Genomic DNA, 12,002 nt, shown 5'->3' on the forward strand with positions numbered 1-12,002 from the left:
ATATCATCACGGAATGTAATAAAACCACTTTTGGGTCTTTCCCATAATACCCCCCCCCCAAATTAGTGGTCAGATAACCTATAGCCCCCACCTCCAGCTTAGTGGTCAAATACCCCAGCTTTGCGGTCAGATAACCTATACCCAGCATCATGGTAAACCTACCATAAAGGAGGGCTATAATTTCGTGGGGGTGGGCTATAATAGGAGAGACTCCCACTTTTTTCGTAAAAAAATTTTTGTCTCCCAATTGTGTTGACTCCAGAGCTTAAAAACGTTTTACCAGAAAAAAAACAATTTTTTAGTGCTTAGGAAATAACAGCTTATTAATGTAAAGTAGGATCTTTTCTGTTTATGCCCTCGGCCTAGGATGCATACTATTAAACCCCCTTCGACTCACGTGCCTTTTTATGACAAAACCCCTGATCCAAAAAGTGTTCTTGGTCAACTAGGTGGCAAGTCAACAACTATATATTTACGAATCCTTAGGATAGTAAAAAAAATTGAAGCATCAAAAGCGAAGTAAAGAGACAAATAGCATAATAAACAAAGATATGAAAAATAGCGATCAATGATGCAGAGGCGTTTTCAATAAAAAATTAAATTGATGTAAAACGAACGTTTTCGAAATTGCGTTCATCGTCAGGTTTAAAAATAGAAAATCATTTACAATGTATCTAAATATATCTTTGAGTCTATCTATTGAATTCTACGAAATGAGTTAAATTACGAATTTTTGAAACTATTTACAGTTTAAACCTACTTAACATTTTATTTACTCTTTTTACACACAAATTATTTCAATCTTTATTCCGCAGTTTTTGAAATTCCCTGAAAAGGAGTTTTTACTTTCATTTCTATCTTTTAATATCCTCTACTTATGGGGGTGGACAATATTTCGAGTTAAGATGTACCGAATTAAAATTAAATTCAAACAAACGATACTCAGAGGTCATTAGTTTTATCCGTACCCGTGTCAGCTTGTTTTCTAAAGAGCACTATTTTATGCATTCGTGGACAAAAGTCCAAAACGCCAGATGACATTAGCATAGAAACTTTCAACGTAGAAAACAGATCCTAATTATCTCAAATTTTTAATTTATTGAATCTTTATGACCCCTAATAACACAGTCTTCGCATTTAATGCCAAAACGACCTCTAAATGACCTCATGTTGACTTCCAAAGACTAAATTCAAGCTGCATGTTCCAAAACCACATCATAGATAACTTATTTTTTTCATGGCTGGTGCTGCTGCGCGCACATTAAAACTCTGTTCATTTGCTTTCGCTTTTCGCCTCAACCGTCTCGCATTAATTGCCATTCAGTCTGCTCTTTCTGTTTCTTTCATGTTATTTTGAAATTTGTTAGCCATTACGACATTTATAATTCAAGTCTTTTCCCATACCTGAGGGCCAGTTTGTGATAATCGGAAGATGGCATAAATATAAAATTCTAGGGATCCCAAAAGATCTTTAGTCTGGGAACTGTTTATGGGTCCTTCCCATTATAGCCCCCATTATGGTATATTTACCGTGATGGGGTATAAGTTATCTGTCCACTAAGCTGAGGGGGAGGGGGCTATTATTATTATTATTACGGCTTTGTGAAAATTTAAAAAGGAATACAAGTCCCGGATTTATAACACAGAATTTGCACGACAGTTCTGGCACAGGCACAAAAAGATCCAACTACAGAAATTATTCTCAGCCCAGTTTTCATTAAATTTTCCACATTAATTCTACATTAATTCTAGAAGTCTTCCTTTAAAATTAAGGCTGTCGAAGAAGTTAATTGTCCTTTGGTGGATGTTCAACCGAAATCCAGTTCTATACCAAAAATTGAGTCTCTGTGTTTCGTATTGATTCTCTGGCAGTATAATCATAGATCTTTTTCCGGCCATTTTGAATAACATAATAGTTGCGCAAGTCGACATCGTACTTTCCTGACACTATGCTGCAAAAAGTAGAAGATCTTTTAGGACTTTAAAGTAGAGCGGTGGCAGCATATAGTTTTGAACAATAGCTTCTTTGTAACAATTTCTGTTTGTCATCCAATTCATGACCTTTTTATGAAACCGCTCTAAAATTTGATACTCGTTTTGTTTTAGCTCCCAGCATTCAGATGTCGGGCTTATAATAGCTCTGTATAAGTGAACCATATTTTTCATGGAAATTCTGCAGCTGGTATTCCCTCGAATTAGATAAAACCCCTTCATTGCTTTCGCTATTCGATTCCGCACATTTTCTATCCAATTCAGGGTGTCGACTATTGTTAGCCCAAGCTCTTTAACGACCCTCTTCTCTTGGATCAAATTATTTTCTAGAGAGAGTAAAACCTCCTCGACACGACTCCGGAAAGCAAATTGTGTAAAAGAGCACTTTTTGTAATTGAAAAGGAGGCAGTTTTGGACACTCCAATTGTGGAGATTGTTTAGATCAACTTGCAGCTTGTCTAGACTGTCATTTTTGGAACAATGGATTAGTTTTAAATCTTCTGCAAAGAAGAGTGCCAGAGACTACATTTGGCAGGTTGTTAATGTAGATCAGGAAAAAAATAGGTCCAAGTACAGAGCCTTGAGGAACTCCGCAAGAGACCAGACGTTTCTCAGATTGGTAGTTGTCAACATTAACGCTTTGTGTTCTGCCAGTCAGATAATCTTTAGTAACTAAAAAGACACTTCGTGATATATTCATCCTTTCTAACTTCTTCATCAAAACTGAATGCTTTATTTTGTCAAAGGCCTTAGAGAAATCAAACAGCAGTAGGAAACAGAACTCTTCTGATGGACTAAGATTTTCAAAGGCATTGGACTGATTCAAGATGAGCTGCAGAATTACAGATCTCCGCGGTACAAAACCTAATTGACAACCAAAGATCTAATGCTATTTAACAAATGTTCTGAGAAAAACTTCATGACTAACTTCTCAAAAAATTTGGATATTATGTTGAGCAGTGTGACAGGTCAATAATTTTTCACTTCGATTTTATTACCATCTGTAAAGATTGGTGAGATCAAACCATGCTTCCATGAACCGGGAACACTGTGTAACCTTGCAATATTGTTGAACCTACTTTTATTCTATTTGGAAACAGTTTTTGCGGTTTTCATAAGCAGAATTGGGGGAATGACGTTTACGCCTCTACTTTTTGTGACAACCAGCATTTCCAGTTCTTTGGTGATCTCCTTCTCGGTAAATTTTATTTTCTGTCCAACAGCTTCAAAAAGAGGTGGAGCATCAATCTGTTCATAACGTTCATCAGTAACTACCGATGAGAAATACGTGTTGAATAATTCTGCTTTTTCTTTGCTGTTTTGTGCAAAGGAATTTCTGTCAAGATGTACAGTTTTTGGTGGGAATTTCTCTTTTTGGAAATTTTTCAAACATTTGATTATTCTAGATCTGTTTTTGCTTGAAATTATTTCTTCTTCGTATTCTTGTCGGTCTGTTTCTTCCAGGTTAGCACAATGCTTTTCTAGTTCTATTAATTGGGTGGCTAGGTAAGGAGAGAAACTCACGCAACGTTCCGATTTACGTCTTAGTGTCCTGAATTTGTTTAATTTGTGCGATTTTTCAGCTTATACCCACGTAGAGAGGTCTTGTCTCCGTCGAGTTCTTCTAAGCGTAGTTTTTTCTATCAGATGAAAGATCCATTCGTACCACAAATCTGTGTTTTTCTCTGCTGTAACAGTAGGGGTCAAAAGGATTGTTTGCAATGAGCTCATTTAGGTAATCAAATCACAATGCAATCACAATTGCAATAGCTATAGTATACTTCTTGTTTCTTTTGAGGCTCTCTTGATGTACCAGTTATTTCGATTTGTATCGGAAAAATGGTCAAAGTAGTTTTCTAAATCGTCTAATCTATTGATTAATTTTATCAAACCTTCAACAGTGGCTAGGACTAAGTCTAAAAAAGTTGAATTGGTGGTGTTGAAACTAATATATTGCTTGAAATTAGCGGCGATAAGTTTGTTTACAAAACAGTCTTCATAAGCGTCATTTGATTGGTATATGTCCCAATCTATCCCGGATAAGTTAAAATCACCAGCAAAGAAAATTTTTTGATGATTGAAGACTGATAGAAGGCAAAAAATAGCATCAATATGGTTCGTTGAGATCTATAGAGGCTTCATTTTGGTGCGTTATAAAAAAGAGCTATTACGGCTGGGTCAGGTTTGTTTAGTTTAATAACTACCAGGGATTCTTGAATTGCCTCTGAAAGGTGGCGAATATCTACTTCAGTAAAGCTGACGTTGTTTGATACTGCTATCAGACATCCTTTGTGCTCAGATTTTCCGTTTTTTCAATTTCTATCAGCCCTAACCATATAACATTGATATAGGAGCAGTTCTGAGTTCTTGATGTTGCTTGTAAGCCAAGTTTCGTTTAGTAGTAACAAATCAAATGTGTGTTTTAAGACAAAATCAACCAGTTTAAGTCGCTTTTTTAGTTTAAGTAAGCTTCTAACAATTAGCGGGAGCAGCTTGAGCGAGCCTCTTAGTCAGAAGCCGTCGCTTTCAGATTCAGACTGAGGTATGTATTTTCTTTTCCTAGGCTGGACTTGAAGTCTTGAGGCAGGTCCCCTAATGAAATACATGTAGCGTTCTGCATTTTGGCCGTCCTTTTCGCGTGCTTCAGATAGCATCAATTTTTTGAGCTCTCGTTTCTTTAGAGTAGTCATGGGAGATGCCTATTCCTCTGTAGGACGGATCTGCAGTTTCAAGTTTTTAGGGGATTTGAAGATTCCTTTTTTCTCAGTTCTGTCTCTCAGGACCATTTTCAGAGGTCTATTTCTTCTGATTTGATCTGTTGGCGAGATGGTTCGGCCAACCTTATAGCTTTATGTATTTCAGGTGCATTGCAGCTTAGACCGTTTATACAAAAATCGCAGAAACACTCGATGTCGTCTTTTTGTCTATTCTCCGGACTATCCTTTGTGCTTTCCGGTACGACGTTTTTCAGTCTCAATTTTTTCCTTCGCTTGCTTCTCTAGAGTTTCTCGTATTATACTTCAAAAATTTGGAGTGTGGTTTAGGCAACGCTGGCTTCTCTTGGTTCTCCATTAGCTTATCCAATTTTGCCTCCAAATTGTTCTGGAGAAGTTTTAATTTGATCTCAATCTCTTTTTCAATTGTTATCGGCAGACCCTGTATTGTAGCACTGCTCTCCTAAATTTTTTCTCAATTTGAGTTACTTTTGAATGAATCTCAAAGTTTTGATCAGTTCCTTTCAATTTGCTTTTTGCACTTTCTTGACAATTTTTGCATAACCAAATTAAACCACTTTGCTCTGTTAGCGAACTTAAAATACTGGCAGCTATATCAGAACACATTCCTGAATGATACCATGTGCCCCACCCAAAACACGAAAGACATGAGTCCTTACATTCGCTTTTACATTCTCCGCATGGATACTTGGTAGATTAATTTCTAAAGCGTGTGCTTTCAGGCATTGTCGCAAGTACAAATGCTCAAACCTCGCCTCCCCACCAAAAAAGGATCTAGAAGGCTGAGAATGAACACAGACTACTTACTTAGGATGCCTATTGTTTCTTTTTTTGACGTTGCTTCTTTGAGGGCTTGTTCTTTTTGGGTATCTGCCTAAGCTTTTTGATTTGCTTGGGACCAAAATTGTCTAGTTAATATCTTTTCTTCAAAACCACAAACATCAGACGGACTTCCGATTTGACTGACGGATGGAGTTGACTTAAATCGTTAATTAACGTGGCGTTCTTTCTATTTCGGTGTGATATGAGCTGCTTGAATGCTTCGGTAACTAAGATTCCAGTTGACCTCAACTGGCTGAGAGCCTGAGGAGCTCCAAAACGTTGAATAGATTCAATGGCTTTGATACAGGTTTTGTACTTTTGGATAATTGATAATAATTCTGATATGGGACAGGCTTCTGTTTTCTTGTGAGGTGTTAGCGTATTATTGATTGCGTCGTGCCAAAACACTTACTTTTTTGTTCTTTTAAGGGCACCTGCTGCGTCTAGGTAGGATTGCAAAACTTTGTGTTTGATTGGGTTTCTTGTATTGAATCTCAAACCGCCAAGATGATAAAAGCTTCCGAACAGTGGCCTCATCTGTCGATATGGGAGTCCTTGAATCGTATTTCTCAGTGAACTGACCCCAATGATATAAACCATTTCTTAAACATACAATGCCGGCTACTGAAATCCTCTCTGATAAGAGGCTACCCAATTCCAGTTGTCCGGAGTTTCAATCAATTCACTGAAACTATTTAATAAGAAAACAGGAAGGACCCTTGTTTTCTTTCCACCGTGAAAAACAATACTTTATCATGGGAAGGAGGGAAGAGAGCATTTTTAAAGTTTGTCATAGTTCTTTTTTCAACTCCTAACGACCGAACCAATGAGAGAAGGTTTCAGATCGTTTGCTGTTTTCAATTCTACAGTTCAAGAATCATTTTTCAGTTTTCGACTCAGTGAGTAGGCAAGAGGTTCTCTAATATCATCACGGAATGTAATAAAACCACTTTTGGGTCTTTCCCATAATACCCCCCCCCCAAATTAGTGGTCAGATAACCTATAGCCCCCACCTCCAGCTTAGTGGTCAAATACCCCAGCTTTGCGGTCAGATAACCTATACCCAGCATCATGGTAAACCTACCATAAAGGAGGGCTATAATTTCGTGGGGGTGGGCTATAATAGGAGAGACTCCCACTTTTTTCGTAAAAAAATTTTTGTCTCCCAATTGTGTTGACTCCAGAGCTTAAAAACGTTTTACCAGAAAAAAAACAATTTTTTAGTGCTTAGGAAATAACAGCTTATTAATGTAAAGTAGGATCTTTTCTGTTTATGCCCTCGGCCTAGGATGCATACTATTAAACCCCCTTCGACTCACGTGCCTTTTTATGACAAAACCCCTGATCCAAAAAGTGTTCCTGGTCAACTAGGTGGCAAGTCAACAACTATATATTTACGAATCCTTAGGATAGTAAAAAAAATTGAAGCATCAAAAGCGAAGTAAAGAGACAAATAGCATAATAAACAAAGATATGAAAAATAGCGATCAATGATGCAGAGGCGTTTTCAATAAAAAATTAAATTGATGTAAAACGAACGTTTTCGAAATTGCGTTCATCGTCAGGTTTAAAAATAGAAAATCATTTACAATGTATCTAAATATATCTTTGAGTCTATCTATTGAATTCTACGAAATGAGTTAAATTACGAATTTTTGAAACTATTTACAGTTTAAACCTACTTAACATTTTATTTACTCTTTTTACACACAAATTATTTCAATCTTTATTCCGCAGTTTTTGAAATTCCCTGAAAAGGAGTTTTTACTTTCATTTCTATCTTTTAATATCCTCTACTTATGGGGGTGGACAATATTTCGAGTTAAGATGTACCGAATTAAAATTAAATTCAAACAAACGATACTCAGAGGTCATTAGTTTTATCCGTACCCGTGTCAGCTTGTTTTCTAAAGAGCACTATTTTATGCATTCGTGGACAAAAGTCCAAAACGCCAGATGACATTAGCATAGAAACTTTCAACGTAGAAAACAGATCCTAATTATCTCAAATTTTTAATTTATTGAATCTTTATGACCCCTAATAACACAGTCTTCGCATTTAATGCCAAAACGACCTCTAAATGACCTCATGTTGACTTCCAAAGACTAAATTCAAGCTGCATGTTCCAAAGCTGCATGTTTAACTAATTACAGTTAAAATCACCTTAACATTTTATTTATTTTTTTACACACAAATTATTTCAATCTTTATTCCGCATTTTTTTAAATTCCCTGAAAAGGAGTTTTTACTTTCATTTCTATCTTTTGGTATCCTCTACTTATTGGAGTTGACAACATTTTGAATTAAGATGTACCAGAATAATTTTTGAATTTGAAAATTCCAAAACCTCAAATCCCACGTGGTTTATGAATTCACTTGTAATGAATGCAAACCCATCTATGTAGGGTAGACATGCCTATAAATTACCACAAGGGTTGCAGAGCATGCCAAGGCGAGCTCATTGATGGGAATACAAGCAATTGAGTACAACGGTGATAAAACAGCTTTTCAGTTGAAGATATTAGATCAGTGCGGCAAACAATCTAAGTTGATGTCCCTGGAGGCGCACTATATCAGAACGCTGAAATCAGCCATCAACACGCGCAACAAATACCGAACACGAGAATTGACTCTGAAAGCTTAGTTTGGAGATGAAAATCCAAAAAGAAAGAAAAACACCTTATGAAAAAATTTCAACTTTACAATTGAACAGAACCAAAGTAAACTTAAGGTAATTTCTGTAGGTTTTTTAAAAAACACGTCGAATTGCATGTGCTACATCAAATCAAAATTTTTTTTTCTACGATGTAAAATTTTGTAGATACGACTGTAGATATGTAAAAATTCCTTCTAAGTTTCCATGAATTAGTAATTTTAGTGATTTGCATTTTACTTTCTGGCTTTTCATTTTTGCATATTGTATTGTTTAAAACTTGAAGATGAACTCAGTGTTCGAAATGTTTGTAGGAAAGTTTTAAATTGACAATCTTTTTTTAAAAATCTTATTCATAAACATTACATATTCAGTTTCAGCTTTTTGATGTAGATCGCTTCAATTGTCATTAGTTTTTCAAACCCACGAAATGCATCTAAAGGCTCCATTCAATATTATATGATGTACGACAACATTCAACGAGGCGTTTCCCCACAAGGGAATCTGTCTTTTAATGCTCCGGAATTCTAGTGGCCATATGTCGGCTAGTTTGGACGACAGAGATGGAACTGCATCCATTTCAACTGACTTTTATATACCAAATTAGATTTCCGAGTTTTTTTAAATCAAAGGATGATTTTAAGGTGGGCAAGCAAGTTCTTAATTTTCTTGTTCGGAAAGTGATTTGAATATCACCCAATTTTTTCCGCCTACTTGCCCAAATTTGATAGATATTTCAACTGTCTGGAACAGAAAACATCGCTTTAAGCTCATTTTTGTTGAGACCTATAATTGTTTTGTTTTGAAATGTTGTTCAGTTTTGAGGGGTTTGCTGTAATTGTTTTTGGGGGTTTCCTTCGTGATTAATTTATTCAATGTCTCAGTAACAAAACTGGAATGCCAATCAGTTGGATAATGCTTTTGACTCCAGATGTCCTGATTGTTTTAAGAGCTGCATCAAAAAATTGCCAATCACTGTTTGCATTGAAAATCCTATGTGAAGTCCCTTTTATAACGTTGCGAATAAAATTTTCTTCATTTATGCATTTGTTTTCTCTCTGCGCTAAAATTTGGAGTATTTTTTACAATGAGAATCAACCTGTGTTGGAGTCAGGTTGTGAACAACTTGTAGACCATTTGAGTGACAGTTTACTGTGTTTGGCATGATCATTGGGCATGATAGAACTACTGATTAACCTTTCTTTGAAGAAATCATTGCTGCTCCTGTCAGAACCAATAACAGAGCCCAAAACACGATGACCCTCAACAACAGCAACAACCAATCTTATTATTGTCTCCAATTATTGTAAAATTATTGTAAAAAAATTATTATTGCCTCCCTTGACCTACTCCAAATTTGTAATCGGATTACATTTGATTACATAATAACCAGATATAAAGTAAATTCAATAAGCTTATCTGGTGCAAATTGGCGAGATTCAGGGCGACCAGTTACACTATTATCATCTGCGTACCAGTAATGAGTCAAAATTTGATCTTCACTCATGTCGATGAGAGCAAGTATATCCACGCCGTGCATTGCAAAAATTTTTACATCACCTTTATTTACACCTTTTTGGGGCTTAAAAATTTTTTATCAAAATATTTGACCAATTTTGTATATTACCTCTTTCTGAATGCAGTACAGGTTGAAAGAAAAAATTTTCTAATATCTTCTGGAGCAAGATCTCTATTTTGGGTATTTGGATTTGAAGGATAGCCTCTGTTCGAAGTCCAATAAAGTCTCAGTGAAGTGCTTGGATATCAAGCACGATTTCACTGCTCTGTCAGGGGCACAGTTGAATATTTCCACCACTTATTGGAGGTCTTGTTTAACACGCTTCAAAAAAGCCGCTAAGTTTATCATTTATCTCTTCTTAAGACTTTTCCAATTCCGATTGGCCGAATCCCTGGCGATTTATTGATTATAATCAGACAACAAACGTTCTAAGAACACAAAAAAAATTTTCAGTTGCAACTGTGATTGAGGGTTTGGACAGGGTTTTGTAGAGATGGTTCGAGAAGGATTTATGTGATTTGAAAATTTGCGTCCACTTCCCGGCTTCAAGGACATGTGGAACTTGGATTCAATTTGATCTCATTGTGGGGCGTTTTCTTTTAAAGCAATTCGTTTATCCAAAAACTGAAGGATTAAACGTTAAATCCCGTTTTCTTAACTTGATTAAGATATTTTTGATTGGCTTTCTAGCTCCCTGAGCGTTTCTCTTTCTCTAGTCGCACATTGGGAAAATTTTTACACTCACTTCATCATAATGAACAGCGTCCTTTGCCTCATTCGAAAGGCAATTTTAACATTCTTAATAATTAAAATCTCACCCGTCTCTTTTTTCCTGTCAAAGGCTTTTAATACATCATCACCTCATTTTGTGTTTATTTTCCTAAACGCTCTTATAGGGCCTTTTATGCGTTTAACAAGTGGTCGGATTGGTTCCAAATCCAAATATCAAGTATTGTAGACAACGGTTGGGTTATTGGACCAGCGCTGTCACTTTTTGATTTTGTAAAGTTTAAATGCGGCAATAGAACTTGGAAAAACACAGAGGAATTAGTAACCTTACAATATAAGGAGACTTTATGGGGATGATGTTAAGGAAGTCAACATTTTTGAAGCCTACCTTTTTCTCTAATGGCGAAAACTATTGCCTTCCAATGAACCAATTGTTGTAATTTTTTAATTGAAATTCTGATTGGGTTAGTCTCAAATTTTTTTCTTATATAGTAGAGCTTCGTTTGAGGATTTTTGGCAGTTTTAGTTGTAGGGTTTTTTACCGGTTAAATCTGAATTCTGATTTTTTTAGTTGACATAACGCTGCTTTTGAATTGCAAATATGTGCTGCATCTGTGGCACCAATGTAAACATTCTCCGAAATGAGTCAAACACTAGGGGCAATGAGTTTGAGCGTCTGACATTGTCAGATGGTGGAGTCAAGAAAAATAAAGCTTATTGATGCGGATGAACAAAATTAATCCTATAGTTCATTGCAAGACCTTGCAAAACTATATCACACTATGCAAACAAAACGTATTATGGTAGAAAAAGGATTGTATACCAACAACTTAAAAATTTATCTCAAAAAAATGTTGAAAAACAACAGGAACATCACAAATTTTATTTAAAAAAACGCTACAAGGTAAAATCCATGACGTGTATTTCATTGTTTGCTTGTTCATGTTTTGCGTGGCTATTGGTTTGGCAGAACGGAAAGTGGACAGTTATAGTTATATTCTATAACACATGGTGTCCACTAGAACTCGTTAACGTTCAATGAACCGAGAGCAAGAGAAGTGGTGATCAATAAATCCTGCAACAATTCAAACTGTTCTCAAATCGAGAGGAGGTTGTTTGCTCACTGCATTGAACAACTCAGTTATATTGGACCAACAGTATGAGTGTGCGGTTCTTCTGATTGTGGCATATTTAACAAAATTGGTCCTGGTTTCGCCAGTCATGAACAAATTAAAATTTGTATTCCAAAGCACGATCTATTCACCAATTTGACTCATAACATGCAAAATTAGAAGAAATATGGATTGATTCAAATATGCACATTCCGATCCAATTAGTTGGAGTGAAAAAGAAGAGAACACTCACAAATGAACACTGACAAATTTTTTACAGTCACTTTACCATATTGAAAAGCGCGCTTTGCCTCATTCGAAAGGCAATTTTAACATTCTTATTAATTAATATCTCACCCCTCTCTTTTTTCTGTCAAAGGCTTTTAATACATCAACATCTCCTTTTCCGTTTATTTTCCTAAACGCTCTTATAGTGCCT

The sequence above is a fragment of the Convolutriloba macropyga genome, chromosome 3, assembly GCF_964194025.1.
Source record: "Convolutriloba macropyga chromosome 3, txConMacr16.3, whole genome shotgun sequence".
Classification (NCBI taxonomy): domain Eukaryota; kingdom Metazoa; phylum Xenacoelomorpha; order Acoela; family Convolutidae; genus Convolutriloba; species Convolutriloba macropyga.